This window comes from Dermochelys coriacea, chromosome 7 (assembly GCF_009764565.3).
Source record: "Dermochelys coriacea isolate rDerCor1 chromosome 7, rDerCor1.pri.v4, whole genome shotgun sequence".
Classification (NCBI taxonomy): Eukaryota; Metazoa; Chordata; order Testudines; family Dermochelyidae; genus Dermochelys; species Dermochelys coriacea.
Genome location: NC_050074.1, coordinates 110,272,011 through 110,294,578, shown reverse-complemented (window position 1 = coordinate 110,294,578; position 22,568 = coordinate 110,272,011). Strand labels below are relative to the sequence as shown.

The 22,568-nt window shown below is 44.0% G+C and overlaps 1 long non-coding RNA gene across 3 annotated transcripts; it reads left to right on the top strand.

Annotated features, from left to right (window-relative positions):
* The first annotated feature begins 11,776 nt into the window (after window positions 1–11,776).
* On the top strand, window positions 11,777–21,073 carry LOC119859085. 3 transcript variants are annotated; one of them, XR_005294097.2, is made up of 4 exons: window positions 11,777–11,963; window positions 12,184–12,282; window positions 19,030–20,278; window positions 20,943–21,073. It is a non-coding gene; the product is annotated as an uncharacterized LOC119859085 (long non-coding RNA). The 3 variants fall into 3 exon arrangements; XR_005294095.2 differs by having other exon boundaries at window positions 18,839–20,278; XR_005294096.2 differs by having other exon boundaries at window positions 11,777–12,071; window positions 18,839–20,278.
* The last annotated feature ends 1,495 nt before the right edge of the window (window positions 21,074–22,568 follow it).

The following is a 22,568-nucleotide window of genomic DNA, read 5'->3' as shown; positions in this document are numbered from 1 at the left end:
CACCTGACTTTGTAGTGTCAATGTAGCATCAGAAGAAACTCCTCAGGAAGGTGGGAGATTAGAATCTTAAGAGTTCTTCTTAAATGGCTCATTCAGGATGACTGCTTGCAGTCTGGTGGGTGTTCCCCTGAAGTACACACACAGTTGTAACTGTTACATAGTCAATATTCCTAACTTCAGATACTGAAATGATATATGCATGCAAACTGGATAATCACATTCAGTAAATCATAACCTTTCCAATGGCATCTTACATGAGCCATCTTGCATAAATTATCTTAGTTATGCCATAGTCATATCATAACCATATTTCTATGAAGAATTTGGGGTGTAATGTCACACCCACCTGTCTGTATGTCTTCATAGCCATATTTCTGTGTGGAATTCAAAATTAATGTATTTACACTGAAAGTTTTAAGTAGGGAGGTTAAAGTGCCATGAGCATTCTGAACTCCTGGGAGACTATGAACTCATTCATAAGCAGGACAAGTGATCCTGCTTATGTATTTTATTTAGCAAGTCAATCTGGTGACCTGGAAAGGCACCAGACTGACAATCCCATAGCAGCATAGACTTTGCTCTGTAGTGTCTCAACTATAATCTAAAGCAATGGCTTTCAAACTTTTTTTCTGGCGACCCAGTTGAAGAAAATTGTTGATGCCTGCTACCCAATGGAGCTGAAGATGAGGGTTTGGGGTGTGGGAGGGGTCTCAGGGCTAGGGCAGGGGTATGGGAGGGAGTCAGGGCTGGGGCAGGGGACTGGGGTGTGGGCTTGCTTCCAGTGGCTCCTGGTCAGCGGCACAGCCAGGTGCAGATGCAGGATTTGCACCTGTCCTGGCACCGCAGACTGCAGAAGCAGGTCTGGATCCTAGGCAGAGGTGCTCAAGCAGCTCTGTGTGGCTCTTGTCTGCCCGCACCCCACCCCCCCAGCTCCCATTGGCTGGGAATTGGCCAATAGGAGTGAGGAGCCAGTGCTTGGTGTGGGGGCAGCGTGCGGCTCTCCGTGGCTCCCCCTGCCTGCGAGTCGGACTTGCTGCTGGCCATTTCCAGGTAGGGACTACTGGAAATACTACTAGCTTTTACTGGCCGGCCTCCAGGGTCCCTAGGTGCTGAGCAAGGCGATCCAGTGCCTTGCATTCTGTGACCCAGTACTGGGTCGCAACCTGAACTTTAAAAACCACTGATCTAGTCCAACCCCTTGCTCAAAGCAGGACCAACCCCTACTAAATCATCCCAGCCAGGGCTTTGTCAAGCTGGGCCTTAAAAACCTCTAAGGATGGAGATTCTACCACCTTCCTAGGTACCCATTCCAGTGCTTCACCACCCTCCTAGTGAAATAGTGTTTCCTAATATCCAACTTTGGCCACCCCCACTACAACTTGAGACCATTCTTCACAAAACATTCCCAGCCTCCACACAGCTCTAATGGAAACATATTAACGCAAGTGCAGAACTTATTCCAGCAATAAGCCAGCAGATAGGTTGCCTTTGATTCTGTTCTGGCTGGCAGAGGTAGAGTACACAAGGTATCTTGGCTTATTATTAGTTCAGCCAAGAAAGGGAGGAAGTGGTACCTCTCCTGTTTTTGCCAGCATGATCAGGAGAACTTGCTCAGACTAATACTGAGTCTGTCTCTTGTACCCCCTGCCACAAGCACTTTGAACCAGGCATTTCCCTCACTATCCACCCGTAACGAGCCCTGCCCCTATTCCAGTGCATGTATTCCTCCTCAGCTTCTGGTCCTTCAGGCCAGACTATGGCCTGTCTTTTAGTGCAGAGCATTCCACCATTGTCCCTCAGACAGGAACTTTTGAGAATTTGACCCATTACTCTTTCTGCCCAACATGTAATTTACAAGACTGTGCCGCATTTAAACACTGCCAGCAGAAGATAGGAAGTTTCTCCCCTCATTTAGCATCTGATGATTTTTTCAATTATTCTCCAATGCTTAAGAAATTCCTTCAGATTTGTTTCTAATGAAAATTAAGCATGTTAGAGTATTTTACTGCAATGTTTGAAATTACTGCATTTTCTACAATATGCTACCTGATTGTTTAGTGTATATGGTTGAGGGTTTTATGTGTAAATATTTATCGAAAGGGTAAGTGGAGATTTGGGAGTGAGGGACGAGAGTCAAACACCAAATTTATTATACATTTACATAATATTTCAGTTATTTATATTACAGTAGCATCAGGAGGCCTCCACTGGGGCCAGGACCCTACTGTATTAGACACATGGTGAGAATCCTTGCCCCAAGAGCCTGCAGTCTAAATAGATAAGACTGACAAAGGAAGTATAGCCCCATTAACAAATGGGGAAACTGACACACAGCTAGATTAAGGTTTCAGAGTGGTAGCTGTGTTAGTCTGTATCAGCAAAATCAACGGGGAGTCCTTGTGGTACCTTAGAGACTAACAAATTTATTTGGGCATAAGCTTTTGTGGGCTAAAACCCACTTCATCAGATGCATGGAGTGGAAAATACAGCAGAGAGGTACAAATACACAGCATATGAAAAGATGGAAGTTGCCTTACCAAGTGTGGGGGGGGTGGAGGATTAGTGCTAACGAGCCAGATCAGTTAAGGTGGTAGTGGGCTATTCTAAAAAGTTAGTTTTCCCCCCTGCTGTTACTCACACCTTTTTGTGAGCTGTTTGAAATGGGCAACCTAGATTGCATTGAACTCATTAGCACTACAAAAGTGATTTTTTTTCCTTCTTCTCAAATGTTGAATAGCCCACTTCCACCTTAATTGAATTGGCTCGTTAGCACTGACCCCCCCACACACACACTTGGTAAGGCAACTTCCATCTTTTCATATGCTGTGTATTTATACCTCTCTACTGTATTTTCCACCCCATGCATCTGATGAAGTGGGTTTTAGCCCACAAAAACTTATGCCCAAATAAATGTTAGTCTCTAAGGTGCCACAAGGACTCCTCGTTGTTATAGCTTGATTAAGTGATTTGCCCAAGATCATCAGGAGTCTCAGTCCAGTCCCTTCACCACACGATCATCCTTCCTTCTACCAGCCAAGTTCATCTAACTGAGAACTACTATCGTAGGTGTCCTACCTTGCAGATAAGGATAGAAATCCATGTCTTTTGTGTTTTAATCACAGTCACTGGATTTCGCATGGATAGCAGTTGTGCCAGCATCAGCATTGACTTCCCTGGCAAAGGCCTGAAAGAAAAACCTGTAAGTGGGATCGAAGATCATCTCTTTGAGACACAGAACAAACAGTTGTCATTCTTCCCCCCTCCTATTCCAAACAATGGGATGACCATTATCACAGCTGGGGAGGAGGTGGAAAGGGGAGTAAAATGGAGCAGAGAAAGAGGTCTGCATAAAGATGCTGCACTAACATCTTTTTTTCTTTATCTTCCTCTACATCTGCAGGCTTGTCATCTAAAATGCTCTACAGTCTCAACACAATGGAACTGAGCTCCCCACGCCTCCATCCCATAAACCAGACTGCATTTTGCAGCGAGGGGAAGGAGAGGCATTCCAGAAGCTGTGCTCTGGAGACGCCCCTCAGCAGCCATGTATACAAATTGCCCAAGCCAGAGTTGAAACCAGCAGTCTCCGCCTCCTCTTCCAAATATACTGAGAAAAACAAACTGGATTTTGCCAGAGAGCCCTGCTGACAGAACAGCTCCGCATGGACTTACAGCTGCAGCAACAGGATTCTTTCCACCCCCTGCCTCTCAGAGAAGCTGAGCACACAGCAGAGCTCCCAGTGGAGTAAGAAATATGGGTCACATGGGCTGCCTTTAGCCCTGCTGAAAGTTCCTTTCATTGTCTAGGTGGGAATCCATTTTGAAGAGGTGCAAAGCCAGGTTGTACATCAAAGTCCTTGCAGAGTACTTTGAGACCTTGGATGAAAGGACAGATTCAAAGCACAGAGGATTATTATACAGCTACTTTCTCTTTGGCTGGTAGCAGTCACCTTCAAAGCCAAAAAATACACTGGCAATCTGCCATGTCTATACATGCCACTTGAGCAAAATTGTGAGGGGTGTAGCCACAACTGAAAGTCAAATATTTATTGGAAAATGCAGCTATTCAATATTTAGGGGGGCAGAAAGAGGGTGTAAAGCAAAACCTTTAGAAAGCCTCTCTCCCTGCCCCCTGTTATGTCTCAGTCTAAGAATTCTTCTCACAGGTTAACTTTAGCTCTGCAGTGGTTACCTCATTATCCAGCCTGGTAGTGTTTTTTCTTCTGGCTTTGCGGACGCTTTTTTCCCCATCGATAAAGCTGCGTTGGAAGTAGTCACGCTTCGGGGGGAGGGGAGGCCAAAGAAGAAAAAATTAATCTGTGGAGCCCCTTTTGCTTTTATGGGTCACTATCTTGCTCTTGGTTAACTCTTGTAGCATTTGTCTCTGTAGAATGAAAGCAGAAAGCCCTTGTTGAGTCAGGGGCAACTCAAGCCCGAGTCAGGCAACGCTACCTGGGAATCGGTGTTACAATGCAGCATGCACATCTCGACACTGAAATCTGGACTATACAAGTTATTACTGGGATTAGCATGGTATGTGCTCGCCATCACCCTGATCACTACCCTAAATACAAATAAGGGATGGTGTTTGCCTCACTACCCTTTGTCAGGTTTTGTCTATTTGAATTGCAAGCTCTTTGGGGCAGGGATTGTCGTCTTCAGTGGTTGTCTAGCGCTAAAGGACCAAGGAAGGACAGTTAGGGCTTAAAGCGCTAGTGTAGGATTTAGGAGACTTCAGTTCACATCCCTGTTTGCCACAAACTTTACTTGTCCAAGGACATAGAGAAGTGTTTTTAGGCTCAGATGGATATTTGGCTTTCAGTTGTAGTCACACCCCCCTTTCTGTCCCTAAGGATCCCATCTGTAAAACAGGGATAATCACACTTCCCAACCCCCCCAGGGGTATCTAAGAATTTGTACATTAAAGGTAGAGGCACTCAGTTACTGTTGTAATGGGGGCCATACTTTACACATTCTCTCTCTCCTCTCTCTCCTCTCTCTCCTCTCTCTCTCCCTGGAATCCAATCCTGGTCAGAACCTTTGGTTGCTAGCACAATTCACATAATTGAATTTTCTGCATATAATGTGATTTTGTGAGCAATGTTCATTCACCTGATTCCCACACTGATCATGCAGAGAGGTCCTATACCAGGCAGTGCATGCCAGAAATGCTCTCATAATAAGAACATCCTGTGAAAGTTACAAAGCAGGATTGTAGACAGTAATTTCACTGATCACTAAAGCAGTAACTAAGAATGCCAAGCATGCACAACACCAAATACCAGCTGAAGCTGATCTGAGAAAACAGTTTATGTACATGCCGAGTCAAGCCTGAATCAAGGGCTTTTGATTGAAGCTTGGATTATTTATTGGCACAACCTAAAGAAGCCTCTCAAGAAGCAGTCCCCTCATCAGTGTGCTCTTGCTGAGAGGAAAACACAGTAACATAATTATGCTCCTGAACTGATCGTTCTTGTGCATTTTGTGGGCACATCAATAACTTCTCCATTTTGTTTCTCTATTTGAGAGCTCCTTCATAACGGTCTGTCTTTGTGTATAACCATGCTAGCTGAATACAGAAGAGTATGTACACCTTCCCCTGAACTTCATGGCTCTGCAGAAATTTCACAGCTTCAGTGCACATTTCCAGCTTTAAGTCACAAGCAAGTGAATCTGACTACATGCTTTGCTTTTGGCAGCTCTTATAATCAGGCATTGTAGGAAAGGTTCAAGCTTTCAGCAATGTAACTATAGAAAAGGAGAGGTGTTTTTCTCCTATTCTTTTTGCCTCTCTACATTGCAACAAGCTTTCTCTGTTCCTGGGAAAAACAAACTGCTAGGCAATTTGCAAATACTGCTACTGACCCTGGTACTTCAGCATAATTTTAACTATTAGCACAAAGTATTCTTCCTCCTTGATCAGTCTGTACAAGTTTTTCACAGATGGTGATGGCATAGATTAAGGCCCAGTACTGATCTCTTTTACACTATTTACTTCAGTGGAGTTACACCTGATATACAACAGTATGAGTAAGAGCAGAATAGGATCATATCTACATAGTGATCTTCAGGTAAGTATCTTAAATACTAAGCTTTTTTTCTATTTAACTATTTCATATGCTTAATTGGCAGAACTTGAGGCACTATCTGTGCTAGTAGAAACACTCCAACTCACATTCATGTTTAAGCGTAGACCAGGGCTCAGTCTCTCTCTTTAAATTTAGATTGACCTAGCTATGTTTCTCAAGGGTATGAAAAATTCACACCCTTGAGAGACCTGTAATTACACCAGCCTAACCCCCAGTGCAGATGTGGCTAGGTAAATGGAAGAATTCTTCCATGAACCTAGCTACTGGAACTTGGGGAGGTGGATTACCCAAATCAATGGAAAAACCCCTTCCATCAATGTAGGAAGCATCTACACTACACCCACCTAGCTGCAGCACTGCCACTGTTCCATCCATCGTGTACATATGCCCCAAGACTAACCATGGTTCATCCCTACTAACTCATCACTCTAAGGCCCAAATTCTGATTTACAACTCAAAGTGAGTACACCCATTGGGTTTACTCTGCAAATAGTAACCTTGACATCAATGGGACTGCTTGCAGAGTAAGGCACTATCCAGGATTATGAGTAAGGATACCAGAATCTGGGACTAAATTTGTGGCCTTCTTAAATCCTTACCACCATCACCCTTTAGGTGGTCTCTTCTTCCCAGGTTTCATCCTCAGACATACACCACTATTTTCTCCTCTCAAGGCTTAGATCTGACCTGTATCTAAGTGATTTTAATCTATTTTTCTAGTAGAGAGAGGTGATGTTTGCTTTGTTCCTCTCTCTCTCAGCCTCAATATCCTCTAAGATCAATGGGAGAAACAAATGGACTAAAACTGTATTTTCATACTTGAGCAAGTTTGATTGGGAACGGGGAGTCTTAGGTGACAGAAGTCAGTGAAGTTACAATAGGGATGTTTTCAGAATCATTATAATCAAGGCGGGAGGAGGGGATCATCATACACTTCATAGCTTCTGCAGGCCAAGGTCATTGCACACAATGCATCCCTGCATTCCCTCCCACCCAACAAAAGCTCTGTGTGTGCCCCCCCTTGCAATGTAGGGACTCCCTGAAACCCCACATACCACCTCTTTACGGCAGAGGCTCTGGGTGGTCCCCATTCCCGGTGATGCCAGGGACTATGTGCCCACACTTTCCCCCACACCTCCATTATTATATCTCTTCTTTCTGCCTGGGGAGAAGTCATTCAGGGTGCCAACATTTTAAACTATTTTGGGACAAGAGGCAGAGCTGAGATGGGGATGTTGTTAGGTTGGAAGGCATTCATGGCTGCCATCAACTGGTTCTTTGATCTACTGACAAGTATAAACCAGACTGAAGCTGCTGAGTCTGCTAACCAGATGCCAGCGATTCCATATGCCCCCATTTCCCGCTCCTGACATTCTGATTTTCATCCACGTCAATAGGATTGTGTTCCTTGCTGTCTAGAACAGTCCCTGAAATGTTGGAATTGGTCAGATGTGATGTTCAAATGTTATCACATTACACCCAAACAGAGAAATGCCACTAAGCTGTGTGAAGAACTTCATTTCAAACCACTGAAAGGTGGGAATGAGAATAGGAAAGAGAAACTGAGCATGAATCGGGGGAAGAGACCGAAAGAAAGTAGTCTAAAAATTTGTCTGGAGTTGTTTGAATAATTATCTACTTGCTCTTAAACAGAAGAATATTAATTTCAGGGATTTTCCTCCTATTAATGAGGAAATAGCTCACAAAAGTGCATTTCCCTATTTATATGCAGGCAAGTAACAATTCACCACTACTATGGAACCAGTAATATTCCACAGTAAATCAGTCTCAAACTAACTAGCATTTATGTTGCCTTTAGCAGAATTAACACCATCTGGTAGCTAAGGAGCGGGACTGTCAGAAGATATGATGGACTTTATGCAACCCTTTATTCAGTTTCAGACTGGCAGTGTTCAAAACCAATCACAGAGTTTCTCATGTTTCTTTCCTCAGGCCATAAGTCACCTCAGGGGCTCTTTGTTTAGCCCAGGCTCACAAAACCCAGTAAAGTTTGCAGCAAGATTTGTTTCATAACAAAACTATAAGCCAGGCAAGTTTCACCTGGCTTTGAGTTGAATTACTGCCTCAAAACTGGCACTCACTAACCCTCCTCTCTTCTCCGGAGGAAACACTCCTTTCCAAAAGGAAGCGGTTAGGAGCTGATTTGAAGATCTACCCAAAGGAAACCACTTGACATGCACAATGCCACATTTTACTGCTCCTACGCAATCTAGGAGCTAAGCTACATATTCTTGAGCACCATCTACCAACACTAACTATTTACAGATAGACAACACTCTCATAACAGAAGGCCTCCTCTGCCAAGGAACAAACAATCAAACTAGAGACCTTGCTCTGAAGCATCAGGCATGGTTGCAGTGGGAGAAGGGACATTGGCTGGGGAGAGCCAGGGCTCTGAGGTGGGACCAAACACTTTCTCTCTCTCAGGGTTTTGGCTGGCTGGTTATTGCTCATATGCTCAGGCCCAACTGATCACCCTGGGGTCGGGAAGGAATTTCCCTCCCAGGTCAGATTGGCAGTGGCCTTGGGGGTTTTCACCTTCCTCTGCAGAATGTGGGTGCAGGTCACTTGCCAAGATTACCTTATCCATAGATTCATAGATACCAAGGTCAGAAGGGACCATTCTGATCATCTAGTCCGACCTCCTGCACATGGACAGAGCCCTCTGCCTACATGGAAACTCATTGACATTAATGGGACTCTGTGCAAATGCAAAGATCTGCCCAAGTAGAGTCAACTGCAGAGTTGGCACCTTCTTCATTACTGCAGATACAGCTGCCCTTCTGATAGAGTGGAGCCCATACACACAGGAGCCCCTGATCCTGCAGATGTAATCCACATACACTCATTGTGACACTTTGTCCCCTGTTTAGTAGTGGCTGGGCCATGTGTATATGTTGATGAGCCTATTACAGTATTATTTAACATGCTAGGTTCAAAGGCTTATGCTTTAAGATCCAGAGGTCCCAGGTTTGATTCCTACTCCTCCTGATTTGTAACCCAGCACTGTTGGTGTTACACAAATTTATACACATGCGTAATTTACTACTATAAGTATTTCCCTTACCTTCAATTGCACTACTCACTGTAGTAAAGTTAAGCACATCTCTAATCCCATTTCTCATGTGGGCCCTGAGGGTATTGGATGTAACAGGCTTGCACAGCTGTTACAAAAAGGATGTTAATGGCACTCCTGCTATTCACAGATTTGTCAGTCTACATTTTTAGACAGGAGGGAGACACTGATTCCAGGATCCTGTTTATTCAAAAATGAACAAAGGACCATGGGATTGTAATCTGAAGTTTAGTTCTCCTAGTCAGAAGAAATCCACTCTGTATTTTTCCTTTACTGAAGGTCACTGGCTTCCAGAAGAGTCAGTTCTCGTACCTGGATGTAGCAAGACAGGGAGAACAGACATATCCGTTTAGCAGCCAATCACTGATACTGCAAAAGAAGCTGTCAACTGAATGTTGTTGGGGATTTTACACTTTTTTTTTTATAAATTCCTGGCTGGAATGATTTTTATCATCGACTAAGAGGCACACATAGTTTTGTATTTTAGTTTTTCATTGCAGTGTCACGGGGACGTCCATATCTTCTGCTGTGTATGAAGATTATCTGAGTTAAGGTGACATTCTGAACTACCCCACTTCTTTCCCATTACTGTTTATTTTTGTGACTACAGGGCGTTATGGTTTTTGGATTAACTATTGACCATATCAGCTTTCAGCCAAAAAACCCAACCAAAAACAAAACAAAAAAAATCCATGCATCTGTCATGCTCAGATCTCAAATCAGATGAAGGAATCAGAATCTGATTTACAAGCCAACACATCCATTTGCCACTGGGCTGAGAGTAAGCATAAAAATTTCATCCCAAAGAGTAATTTTCATAAAGACACAAGCATCTGAAAGCAGAGTTTTAAATGGAAGCATGACCTCCACTATAACTATATCATTAGTAAAATGTTATAATACATATGTGCTGTTAGGAGAGCATATGCACACATGTATAGCTATGTATATCCAGTTCTTTTTAACCTTCATAAATTCTAGTAAAAATAAACAAGATAAATATCATTTGCATTTATGATGTGAATTAGAAGAGCCTGCCAGATGGGTAGCCATACTCCAGCAGTTTTCAAGGAGAGGAAAGCACTAGCACATCCCAGCTGTTTGGGGCCTGTGATGTTCCCATATTTAGAAAACCATAGCCCTTGGCTTTTCCCTATAATTAGTTAGCATTAATACCCTTGGTTAGTCCAGGGAAAAGTCACATTCTGAAAGACCATCCTTGTGAACAGCTGTACTCAGGAAACAAAACATCACCCCTCCAAGCTGTCAGCCAATTCAACCCAGCAAAAGTCAACTGGGCCATAAATTGGGAGTTCTTTATCTCAGGCCGGCAGGCCGAGCTTGATTTAATTGCTGGGCTATGCTAATGAGCCTTGTTTGTGACACAAGGTGCTTCATGGTGGCTCTGTTTGAAAACATGCTATTGTAACCCCCCCCTGAGGGCAAATACAATCAGCATAAAAACACTGCCGTCTGGATACAGAAAAGAAATCATGTAGCAGTCCCTTCAGCATGGCACATTATCAAAGGCATCATTAACAGCTGCTTCATGTAATGGCAGGAGGCTCTCCTGAGTGTGCGCTTTTTTTTTTTCTTTTTTGAAGCCATGAGTTTTGGAACCATGGCCATCAAATCAGCTATCAGGGAAACAAAAAGAAAATCAAGATTTGGGTCTTTGCCAGCAGAAAAGGACAGCCTCACTTTTTCCAAGGAAATAAAAAAAATCAACACATACTGTATCAAGAGAAAGAAACAGAGGTAAATTGTTGCTCCAGTGAGTTCTTCAAAACAAAATCAATCACAGCTCAGATTTGTCTTTGTCAGTTTAGAGTTAGGCGCTGTAGTTTTATCTTTCAAATGTAGGGGGGGAAATAGCCTGGAAGGACATGATGCTACAGATTTTCCTGTCCAGTTGTCAGCCGGAATTTTGCAACATTGTTTGAAAAGGAATGTATGTCAATCTCTACTTTTGGCAAAAAATAAATAAATAAATAAAAATTTATCATCATCATCATCGGACAGGTTTTCCATTGGGAGCTGCAGGAGCTCAGCATCTTTAAAATCAGACTACTTATTGACATGCTTCAGTATGGGTGTGTTGTTACAGTAGTGCCTCAGGGCTGCTGTCAGGGATCACGGCCCCTTGGTTCAGTAAAAAGGCAGACCTCCCTCCCCCCGCCCCTGACAACATGGGGCCTCAATTCTGAAAATAGTCACACACCAATCTGAGTAACTTTAGGCATCTGAGAGGCCCAGTTGAAATCAACGAAACTGATGCCTGGTATGAACTCAGTAATTACCCATGTGCTTAATTATTTGCAGGACTGAGGATTAAGTGCTTCATTGTAAGTTTCATGTTTGAAGCTGTTGGCTTTAATCCTTCTATGCCTCACTTTGAGCTCAATCTTGCAAAATGCTGAGCACTCTGGCCTGATTAATCAAAACACTTAAGCAAGTGCTAAGATTTAAGCACGTGAGTAGTTCTGTTGACTTCAGTGTCCACAGTTTAAAGTTAAGCATATACTTAAAAGTTTTGTTTGATGTGGCCAGGGTTCTCAGCCCCTGGCAGGATAGAGCCCTTAACCCTCCCCCATGTTAATATGATACCTACTTAATGAGGGTGTTGTGAGGCCTAATTAAAGTCCTTTGAGACCCTCCAGTGAAAGGAGACACAGACATGCAAAGAATTTTTCCCCTCCATCATTGCTCAGTGTACTAACATATGAACCTCACCTCCACTTCTGACCTGCTGGCTTTGGAAGTACAGGGGTTCCACAGTTAAGCCTTTTTACTTGTTTCTCAGTTTCAATTTCTGCATTATTTTCTAGTTTGCACATTTAAATGGGAGTAGAGATGGAGACTTATAACTGAAATATGAGCTGCAGGTGCTTTTTAGTGAACAAGCTAAAAAAAAAAAAATTATGCCCAAGAGACTGGGAAGGTTGCTCTTTTAGTTCACCACTCATTTCACATTGATTTGTTTTCCCTTCATTTCAGCTATCCTGGCCACAAATTCTGCTCTGCTGTGATGATCCTGAGAAACCACAAATACTATTGAAGTCCTACTGGAGCATGGATCTTGCCAGTGGCTAGGAGGTAAGGGAACATTCCTTCTTATTATGTGTGCTGAGAGGCAGAATGGTCTAGTGCTCTGGACTGGAACTCAGGAGACTCTGTTATATAGCCTTAGACCTGCCACTCCTCTGGGCCTCTCTCTCCCCTTATGAACAAGTTGCCACCTCCCTGCACCCACTGGTGGCCTCAGGCAGGCCTGCAAGCAGCTCCTCACTTCAGTTTCCCCTCTTGGTTTCTCAAATTAACTCCCTGCAGACTTTTGGGGGGCCAAAAAAATACCCCTCTTTGGGGTCTGGGCTTAAACATAAACATAAACACCAAATAAAACTCCAAATCCCACATTAAAGACCACACAAAACAAAAATTTCACTTCCTATTCCTGGGGCACCTCGCCCTGTTACACCTCTGCTGGTCTTTTTCTCTTTAGACTGTAAACTTGTTGAGACAGAGACTATGTATCTGTGCAATGTTGTGCCCAACGGAGCCCTGATCTTGGAGAAGGTCTACAGGGGGCTGCTATAATATGACTACAACTAGCTTGTTTTTGCCAAATGTTATTTTTATGACCTTCCAAATATAAAATAATGAACACACCTCTTACGAAAAAAATCCCGCTGGGTTCGTTTACAATTACGGATGTGCTGATTGCCCCACATAGGAAAAGTAAGTGGGGCAGCTAGTGCATAAAAATACACTCTACTCCTTTCAGAGTTGTTTGCTGTTCCCTTTAAAGGAGCAAATGGGGAGATAGCTAGCTCCTCACAACAGAGCTGGGGGCATGTTTATGCTCAAACTCCCAGCTGCACCGTCCCTGGTCTGCTGTGTAGTAGTATACTTCCTGGACCTTTTTCTGAGTGGGTAGGAAGAAGGCTGTGGAAGAAGGCAAAAGGGGCCCCTCCCTTCCTTTGGGGAGGTGCCATCCAAATTGCCAGCGCTTGTGCCTCCCGATTACCAGAAGTGGGAGAGGTGAATAACAATGCTAGCCTCTCCAAAGGATATGGAGAGTGGATAGAATAGGACTAGTTCCCCTCCAGTCAGCAGAACGCTAGGCCCCTGGTTCAGAGGAGTTGCAGTCACTGGGGTAAATACACGATCCCTGTCCAGGACAGATTGAAGCTGAGATGCCCATTGCAATTCACACCCAAACACCTCAAAATGAAACACACTTTGAGAGAAAAACTCCCCCTCAAGTGCGACATTATTACCATAATCTAATATTAGTATAAAACATGACCTCTACGCAGCAGCTCAGAGGAGAATGCTCCCCTGGAGACCTGTTAACAGCCCAGGTAAAAACCTGCTGTAATAACTCATTCAAATTTAGAGGGGAATCTTACAGTCACAGTGAGATTTTTTCCAACTGAAACAACATTTTCTGACATTGCAGGCTATGCAATTGCTGGGGGATATAGTGTGGGAGACAGGTACCTTCACATACACTCAAATTGCTGATGTAACTGTAGGCATTCAGACACCATTCAAAGATTAGAAGGTAAGCTCACTTAAGGAAATAAAGATTCAAGATACTCTCTTTCCATACGCCCAGCTCATATATTTTTATGTTGTGCTGCATTCCTACTTTTTAACTCAAAGCCATTTTCTGCTCGCGCTAAGAGATTGTTCCTTATTTTGCAGTTCATGAAGGGATTTGAATGGTTCCAATTCTGACAGCATCTTCCCCATTGGTGTAAAAACTCCTCTGAAAACAGTATTGGCTTTGATTTAAAAAAAAAAAAAAAGTACTTCATGGATGAACTGGCTGAAAAAGGAAAGATTCACTAAAAAATGAATGCATACCCAAAACAAGAGGAGAAATAAAGTTACCCTTGTAACACAGAGTAAAGCCCTAAGAAACAAAGCAATCTATTTCAGTAAACAAAACATGCAGGTATGACTGTTTCCCTGTACATATATTTTTCCCCCCCCATAGGGATATGAAGTTGTGTTGTTTTTTCACATAGCATGTTATTCCATTTAAGTGCTTGGGCATGTTTATTAATAGGGAAAAAAATGAGTGAACAATGAGCTACTCCAGGGTGGCTGTAAGCTTGCGCAATATCAGTGAATCAGAGGAACAAAATCAATTTAGCAAAATGCTCATTTTTAAGAAGGGTTCTTTTCACTCTGAGCGGTCTTTCCCCTGCACCCCAAACTTAATTACAACCCTGCACCTCAGGCATTGAATGATCTGTCTGATCTATTCTTCTCCACCACTTACTGGTCAGCTCCATGTATATTGACATATATCAAACAAACAGAACCTCCAAGACACACCGCCAGATATTAGCATCGGGTAGGCAGAGTGTGACTAAATACTGTTTAGGTGATGAGTCTGATAACCACTAACAGTCTGATCCAAAGCCCGCTGAAGTGAAGAGAGAGACTCACATGGACTTCAATGGAACTGGACTGATTTTAAATGATTGGGCCTAATTCTGCCCTCAGAGACACGGATACAACTCCAAGTTAACGAGTGCGGCAGCTATGTATCTGAGAACACAGTTGGACCCATTATGCCCTGGGGCCGATTCTCCACTGCTTTACAGCTTGTGTCGTTATTTACACTTGGGCAAATGGAGTGGATGAAGAGTACAGTACTACCAAATCAGACTGCTAGAATCATACATCCTCCTTGCACCTACTTTATGCAGGTGTAAATGATGATCATTGATTGTTATTTGTGTTGTGGCCGATCCTACTCAGGGATCAGGCCCCATTGTGCTCGGTGCTGTACACACACCTAATGGGAAGATGCTCCCTGTTCCCCAGAGGCAAAGGGCCACATAAGATTTAAGGCAGTGAAAAACTGGGCCCAATATAGTCTACCACTATGGGTCTTGAAAATGAGTCAGAAGAATGCAACAGAAAGAAACAGTGATGCTCTAATGCAAGGAATGACAGATGGAGATTAAAACATGGGTATTGCTTACCTGCTATTGAACAAACACAATGGAGGACGAATTTATTTGAGCATAAGCTTTCGTGAGCTACAGCTCACTTCATCGGATGAAGTGAGCTGTAGCTCACGAAAGCTTATGCTAAAATAAATTTGTTAGTCTCTAAGGTGCCATAAGTACTCCTTTTCTTTTTGCGAATACAGACTAACATGGCTGCTACTGTGAAACCTGTCACAATGGAGGACATTTCCCAAGGGCTATTTCACCCTCATCTCACCATTACACCTCTAACCTTGTTGAGAGCATCTGAACCCCAGCCCTCGCAAATACCATGCGCCTGCATTAAAGATGCCTAGGGTTATTCATTTCACATTTCCAAAGGGGTTTGTTATCCTTGAGCTGATAATGGTTGCTTATTTATCCATCTCAGTTCTCTGGTGGACTTGCTTGCCCAATCTCTCCAAGCTTTCAGCCTGATCCTGCATCATTGCAGTGCATGGGAGCTTTGCCATCGACCTCAACAAGTGCAGGATCAGGCTTTGCTGTACAAAAGACATAAGGCATATGTCCTATCAAAACATCTCTCTCTAGCACCAGATTTTGGCTGCTTACACAAGAACAGTTTCTGTATTCATCCCAATGAGATTATCCGATTTCAGACAGCTCCCAATGAAAGCTGAGTTTTTCTAAGCCAACATTCCACTTTCCAGTGAACAAACACAACTCTTGAAAATTGGATTGGCATTTAAATTGGATCGTGTGATTATTTTATGCAGGAGGCCTGTGAACTAGAAGACCAATGCAATAAGTTACAAACAGTTATCTGATGGGATTTCAAATAATTTTTTCTTTAAAGAGGTAGGACAGTCTTGTGATTAAGGCATAAAACAGGGAATCCAATCTGGGCTGTATTCTTGACTCTGCCACAGTCTTACTACATGATCATTGGCAAATCACTTACTCACCACTCTATGCTCAGTTTCCCCATTTGTAAAATGGAGATAATACTTTTCTGCCTCATCTGGGTATGATGAGGTGTTCAGATAGTACTGAGGTGAATGTAATACTGATGCCTATAAAACAAATACCCTAGACTTGGGAGACCTGCTGCTCTAGATTTCAATGCCTGGGAGCAACAGTTGGGATTTAGAGTTATGGTGGGAAATATATTACAGCACATCATATTGTAAATAGGAATTAGCTTATGAGTTTATTTCAATACCCTCCACCATTCCGACAAACAGCGCTTGTTTGCCTGACACAACTGGAGAGGAACAAGCCATCTCGATGACAAATACAGCAGCTGTATTAGGGAAACATGTACGGCTGGTTTGTGACATGGATTTCCTCCCCATGCAGGGCCATAAGAGACAGTAAGCCCTGCACAGGCTACCTGGACTTTAGTCCTAGGTGAAGAGGAGCAAAAGGTGCTTCATGATCACTACTCCATGTGGAACAGGTGGGTGGGATAGGGAATGGGGGCAGCCCTGGTTCCACGCAGCCCCCTGGCATGCTGGCCAGCACAGCTAAGTTAGCCCAGAGCAGCAAACCACCATCCTTTGGGAGCACTGGGCAGCATGGGGGGGCATTGTACACCACAGGGGGTCTCTGAGGCACGGTTAGGCTCCTTCCTTGGTCAGAGCTGTGCCTACCAGCACTGTCCTGCCCTATCTTGTTTTTGAAGTAAGACTATCACCTGAAAAAGTGCCATGTCACCCAGCACTGACAACTAGTCTTACGAGCGTTTCATATTGACCTTCCATTTCCCTAAAGGACAGCCTGACGGTGAGTGAATTGGACAGGCACAGCCTGTATTACACCTTCACATTCACTATCAGTGTCATGTCAGGAGGGAAACTGAGAAATACCAGGGGTTCCAAAAGGGTGAACTGACCTCCTCAGAGAGATTTTTCGACAGACACTTTCAAACTCCAGCTCCTTATTTTCTTGTGTAGCCAGGGGCTTCACCCTGTGAATTGTGTGTACATGCCAATGCATTGAGTTATTTCCACTGCATTTGGCCAGAGATTAAGTGGTGAGGTCCAATTTGTTTGGTGTGGGAGGGATTTGTTTGTTTGTAATGAATTTAACCTTACATTTGGTAGAAACAATTGATCCAGCATGGTTTTGTATTACATCAGTAGGGAATTGAACCTGCTGAGCCCTGACGCTCAACAGACAATTACTTAAGCAAGTGCTTAACTTTAAGTCTCTCAGTAGTCCATTGCCTTCAACATGTGCCTAGGGGCTTTGCCAGGTCAAGCCAAAACACGCAGTACATTGTAGGATCAAACTCCATAGTGAGTGCTTTCCAAGCGAAGGATCTGAACCAAAGCCCACGTGGGAAGTCTGAGGGAGTCTTTCCGTTAATTTCAGTGGACTTTGGATCAGGCTCCAACAGCTCTATGGCCTATGGAATTTACCAAAATGGCCTGCACTAGCCACCAAAGAGAGGCCAATCCAGTACTCCTTGCACAAGATCATCTCTCCCTAAAGTCAGTGGTCAGCCACTCCATACCCTTCGGGCAAGAAAATCAAAGGAACCACCTAACTCTTTCATCAGACACCATAATTGTCTCCAGTTACTGAATTTTAGCCCCTCTGGTCTTCAGCAGATGCTCTTGGGTTCCTCCCCAGTCTGCTGATTACTGTCTGCAGGCTATTGTGTTTTTTCTATAACCACCCATCTTAATGCCAACTTTCCCCGGACTGTTCCAATCTCTCTCTCTCCTCCCCTCTTTCTAGCCTTTCCTTAAAACAGAGACCTTAGTACTAAGAGAGATCACATATTTAGACCTAAATCCATTGCTTCACCTGACATTTTCAATAATGTATGTCGGTACTTTTGCTGTGTCCTTTAAAACATATCTGGGTTTCATTAAGAATTTGTTAAAGCACAATCCATTCTCTGCTTCTATTCAGTCCTCCAATGTGGTTTATAATCCTAATCTTGAGATATCTCAGTCTTCTCTGCACAACAGACTTGGACATCACCCTACAAATGAAATTAGAGCTTCAGTGTAGATCCAAGAAAAGGAAAGATGGCCCAGTGTGTAGGGTGCTTGCCTCAAACTCAGGAGAGCAGGGTTGAAGTCCCTGCTCTGCCACAGACTTCCTGTGGGACCTTGGGCAAGTCATTTAGGGTTTGTCTACATGAACACTTCGTTCACAGCAAGCTGAGGTGTAAGTCCACCCACACTAGCCTGCTATACACTAAGGATACATCTATACTGCACACACAAAAAAGCGACAGCAAGTTCCGAGCTCGGGTGAACTGACATGGGTTCAAGCTATGTATATACTGCTAAATATAGCAATGTAGGCATTTGGGCTTGGGCTGGAGTCCGGGCTCTGAGGCCTTCTCACTGGAGCCCTGAGCCCAAACGTCTACACTGACATTTTAATCCCATCGTGTGAGCCCTGCAAACCCTACTCAGTTGGCCCAGGCTCTGAGACTTGTTGCTGCTGCATGTTTTTTTGTGGGTTTTTTCCAGTGTAGACATACCCTAAGTTCTGTGTGGATCCTGTTGCCATGCACTAAAGTTTCCCTAGCATGCTTCATCTACTCCTGTTTCAAAGCAGAGTAGATCAAAGTGTACTACAGAACTTCACTTAGGGTATGCTGCAGTGCCCAGGGTCAACCTCAAGCCTAACCCTCCCTCATTTCTGTCTACTCACAGATCATACTAATCCATGGCTTGATCCCAGAACCATGAGGGAAGGTTGGAGCCTGAGTCAAGCCACGACACAGGGTTCAAGCCCTATTGCTTTGCGGTGTAGATGCAGCTCCAGTTGACGTAGGTCCTGGAAGGCTGCCAAAAGTATCGCACAATCCCATAGGCTGACTTCCTTTGTTCTCTCAATTCCCAAGAATCTCCAATGGACTTCAATGAAAACAGAATTGAACCCCCTTGGCATACAGCAGCAGCTCAGTGAGTCCACATTAACCCTGCCATTGTCTTCTGACCACCGAGTTGCAAACACACCATCAGTGTGCCTTCTGGGCTTGCAATGGCGACTGACCTGAACAAGCCTTTTGCAAAGCCCGCTGCTTCACAGTCATGGGAGCACAGCCAGATTTTGGTGAATCTCTCGTGCAAGGCCAGCAAAACTGTGGACTTCAGAAAGAGTACCAGGAATGACCACACATCCCAGCAAAGATACTGACAACACTCCCAATTTAGCAGACCGGTAACCAATGCAGGATGTGGATTAAGTTGCTCAAGAGCTAGCATCGGAAAAACTGAGAACCAGAAAACAGACTTCTGGCAAGTCACCCACATTGTGCCAATTTTATGAGGCATTTTACTGGATGTTGGGCACTGTGCCCAGCACAGAGCCATCGGAGGTGCATGATTACCTGGTCAGCCAGGATGGTGCTCTGTTGGCTTCAGAATCCAGCATGGACACTAATGGGAGCCAGCAACAAGTGAGGACCATGAAATCACTAGGTTGCTGAAACTGGTTTCAGAGCAGGCTTTGGAACAGGGGCAGCAGCAGCACATTCTGGGTCCATACTCAGAGAAGCTGTTTGATGCCCTGCTGGAAGAACAGCCCCCTGCAGAGCCTGCAGCAGACATAAAGTCGCCCCTGAGCCCAGTAAGTTTATGGATCCATTATAAACTTTGATAATACTGTAATGGTGGTGATTTCCACTCTACGAACCAATGCAAAAGTGGTGACGCTCCAGCCAGCAGTATGTATTTGCTGATGGTGGATTGTATCCTAGCGCCTTGGTGTCCCTCCTTCCCACCCACCATATGTTGTTCAAAATGGGGACTGGCAAATACAAACAGTAAATAAGCGCTTTAAAGTGAATTTTTACTGGAAAGATGCAGATTTTTGCTAGAGCCATTCCTGTTTCTTGGAAATAACAACCTTCCATTGCCATGCCTTTAAGTTTGCTGTTCTGCAACCACTCCATGGTCTGTCAACAACCTGGAAACAGTGAACTCGAGGGGTGGGGGGGAGAGAAATGTGTTCCATTTACAAATCTAGTCCATTTTGGCAGTCCATAGGTGACAAGATAATTTGTCCCAAGTATGATGGGTATTTTAAGTTTTTAATCCAGAAACGTGCCGGATGTGAAGCTCCGCGTGATTGCATGCAGCCAGGACAAGGTAAGCTAATGTAGAAGCTAATGCAGCATCCTGTTGATTCCCTCTTAAATTCTGACCCAATCCCAGCTGCTGCTAGCTGTAAACTTTTTCTGAAACAGGAACTCCAGATAGGCAGTCACATTTTAGGGAAGGACGTATTTTCCAGGTCCACCTCGTTAGCTCACCAGCCCCCCTCAACTCATAGATGTTAAAATGTTTAGTGACTGAGTAGCACAATTGGGCTGTATATGCTGCAGGTTGCACACCATCAGTCTGAAACAACATCTCCCTTTGCCAATTGGACGCCACAAGAGCAGTTATGCTGTACAAAAGGTGAAAGGCCTGAAATGATAGAAAAAGCTTTGCTAAAAGGCTACTGATTCCTTTTTTTTTTGTTCCCCCCTCCCAAAGTATTTCTGAAAATTTTTAGAAAACTAAAAAAGGAGCCTTGAATTTATAATTGTCTCTGCACTTATTTCAGTGCAATTAACCAGGTCATGTCCAGGGAACTTCCATGGACTGAAGCCTCCCTGTCACAATATACTGAAGTTCAGTTTTGTAAAACAACTTTTTATGTCCTTAACATTCCACAATAATTATTTTTGTGCTCTTGCACTGAGCTGTGTAAGACAATAACCTTATAATACTTAACCTTATAGTACTCCTTTTCTTTTTGCGAATACAGACTAACACGGCTGCTACTCTGAAAAATAACCTTATGTGTCACATCCTGTTCCTGGCCCCTCGACTTCTACTGCATGCTGTACCTCCACAGCTTGTCCATAGTAGTACAGGCCTGGGCCAATGTACCTTCATGGACTACGTCAAGAGGAAGTGTTTCCATGATGAACCTTGTGGTTGAATTTCTGGATAGGGACACCAAGTGGGTCCAGTACCCAAAACAGAGGAATTTGTGGCTGGAGCAAAGGCATGCCAACCGGCAAGAGGAAAGGCAAGCCCGGCTGCAGAGTTTGAGGACAGGGTTTCAGTGCAGGAGCAGGCCCTGGCTTTGCAGTTCCTGGAACAGAATGGAGCTCAGCAGAGAGAATTGAGTGGCTCATCTCAACCAGGGCTGCAAAAGTATTGGCTCCTGCTGCCTCTCCCCCATCACAACCTGAGTCTCCTGCAATGTACCCTCAGTCCAGAAACAGTTTCTGGGTGGCCCATGCAATTGGGGCCCTGGAGGGGCTAGGTAGGACACCAGAGCCTCATGCACTCCTCCATCTTGACCCTCCCCCCCCCCTCCTTCCCTGTGGTTGCCTCCATCTTTCTCCATTGGTACCACGTGCACAGAAAACAGGGAAAGGGAGCTAGGGGACATGCAACAGTAGGGAGTGTGTCATGTACTGGGTTTCACTATTTACACTTGTTCATGCGTTTTTGTTTTGGAAAGGTTCTGTTGTAACTGGTGTTTTGGTGTGGTAATGGCAGCAGGCCTGTCTGGCAATGGGTGAATATTGTGCTGTTTATAAATAAAGCTTTGTATGTCAAAGATCAGTGCTATCACTGCATCTCATCATACAATCTGTATTTGAAATAATAAAGGCAAATGCATCATCAGGAACAATTAGAAATTAGTAAGCAAACACTATTCCTCTATGCAGTTAGGTACAGCAATCCACACTTCAGTCACTTCCTTATCTGAATCCACATGGTTAATCATCCCCACCCCATGTTTCATAATTCAGCATGTCATTCACATGTAAACTGCATGCCAATCAAGCCCCCTATCCCCAAATACATTCATAAAAGGTATTATTCCCACCTCTTCCATTGGGCTGTGCAAGACCACACTGTGAGAGCACAACGCATCTCTGACTTTTGATGTCCAGGTGCATCCATCACCAGCAGTAGGTGGTGTTGGTGGTGATAGGTCTATTCAGGGGGAAAATGGCTCACCTCTCGCTTCACAAAGACTTTGAAGAGCACAGCAAGTCACAGTCATGCAGACAGCACTGATGACACTGGTATCCAAATGATTCTGAAATTCTGCTGATGTTTACAAAAATCGGCCAAATGCACATTCAGCCACCATCCTACAGCTGCTCAGAGGGTAATTAAATCATCTTTTGCCAGGGCTGCTGAGATCAGGATATGGTTTCATAAGCCAAGGCAAAAGGAGATAGGTAGGGGAACCAGAATAATAGTGGAGACAGTAACCCCATTTATGACTGTCAGTAGGTGGGAATAGGTTTCAGAGTAGCAGCCGTGTTAGTCTGTATTGGCAAAAAGAAAAGGATTACTTGTGGCACCTTAGAGACTAACAAATTTATTTGAGCATAACCTTTCGTGAGCTACAGTTCACTTCATC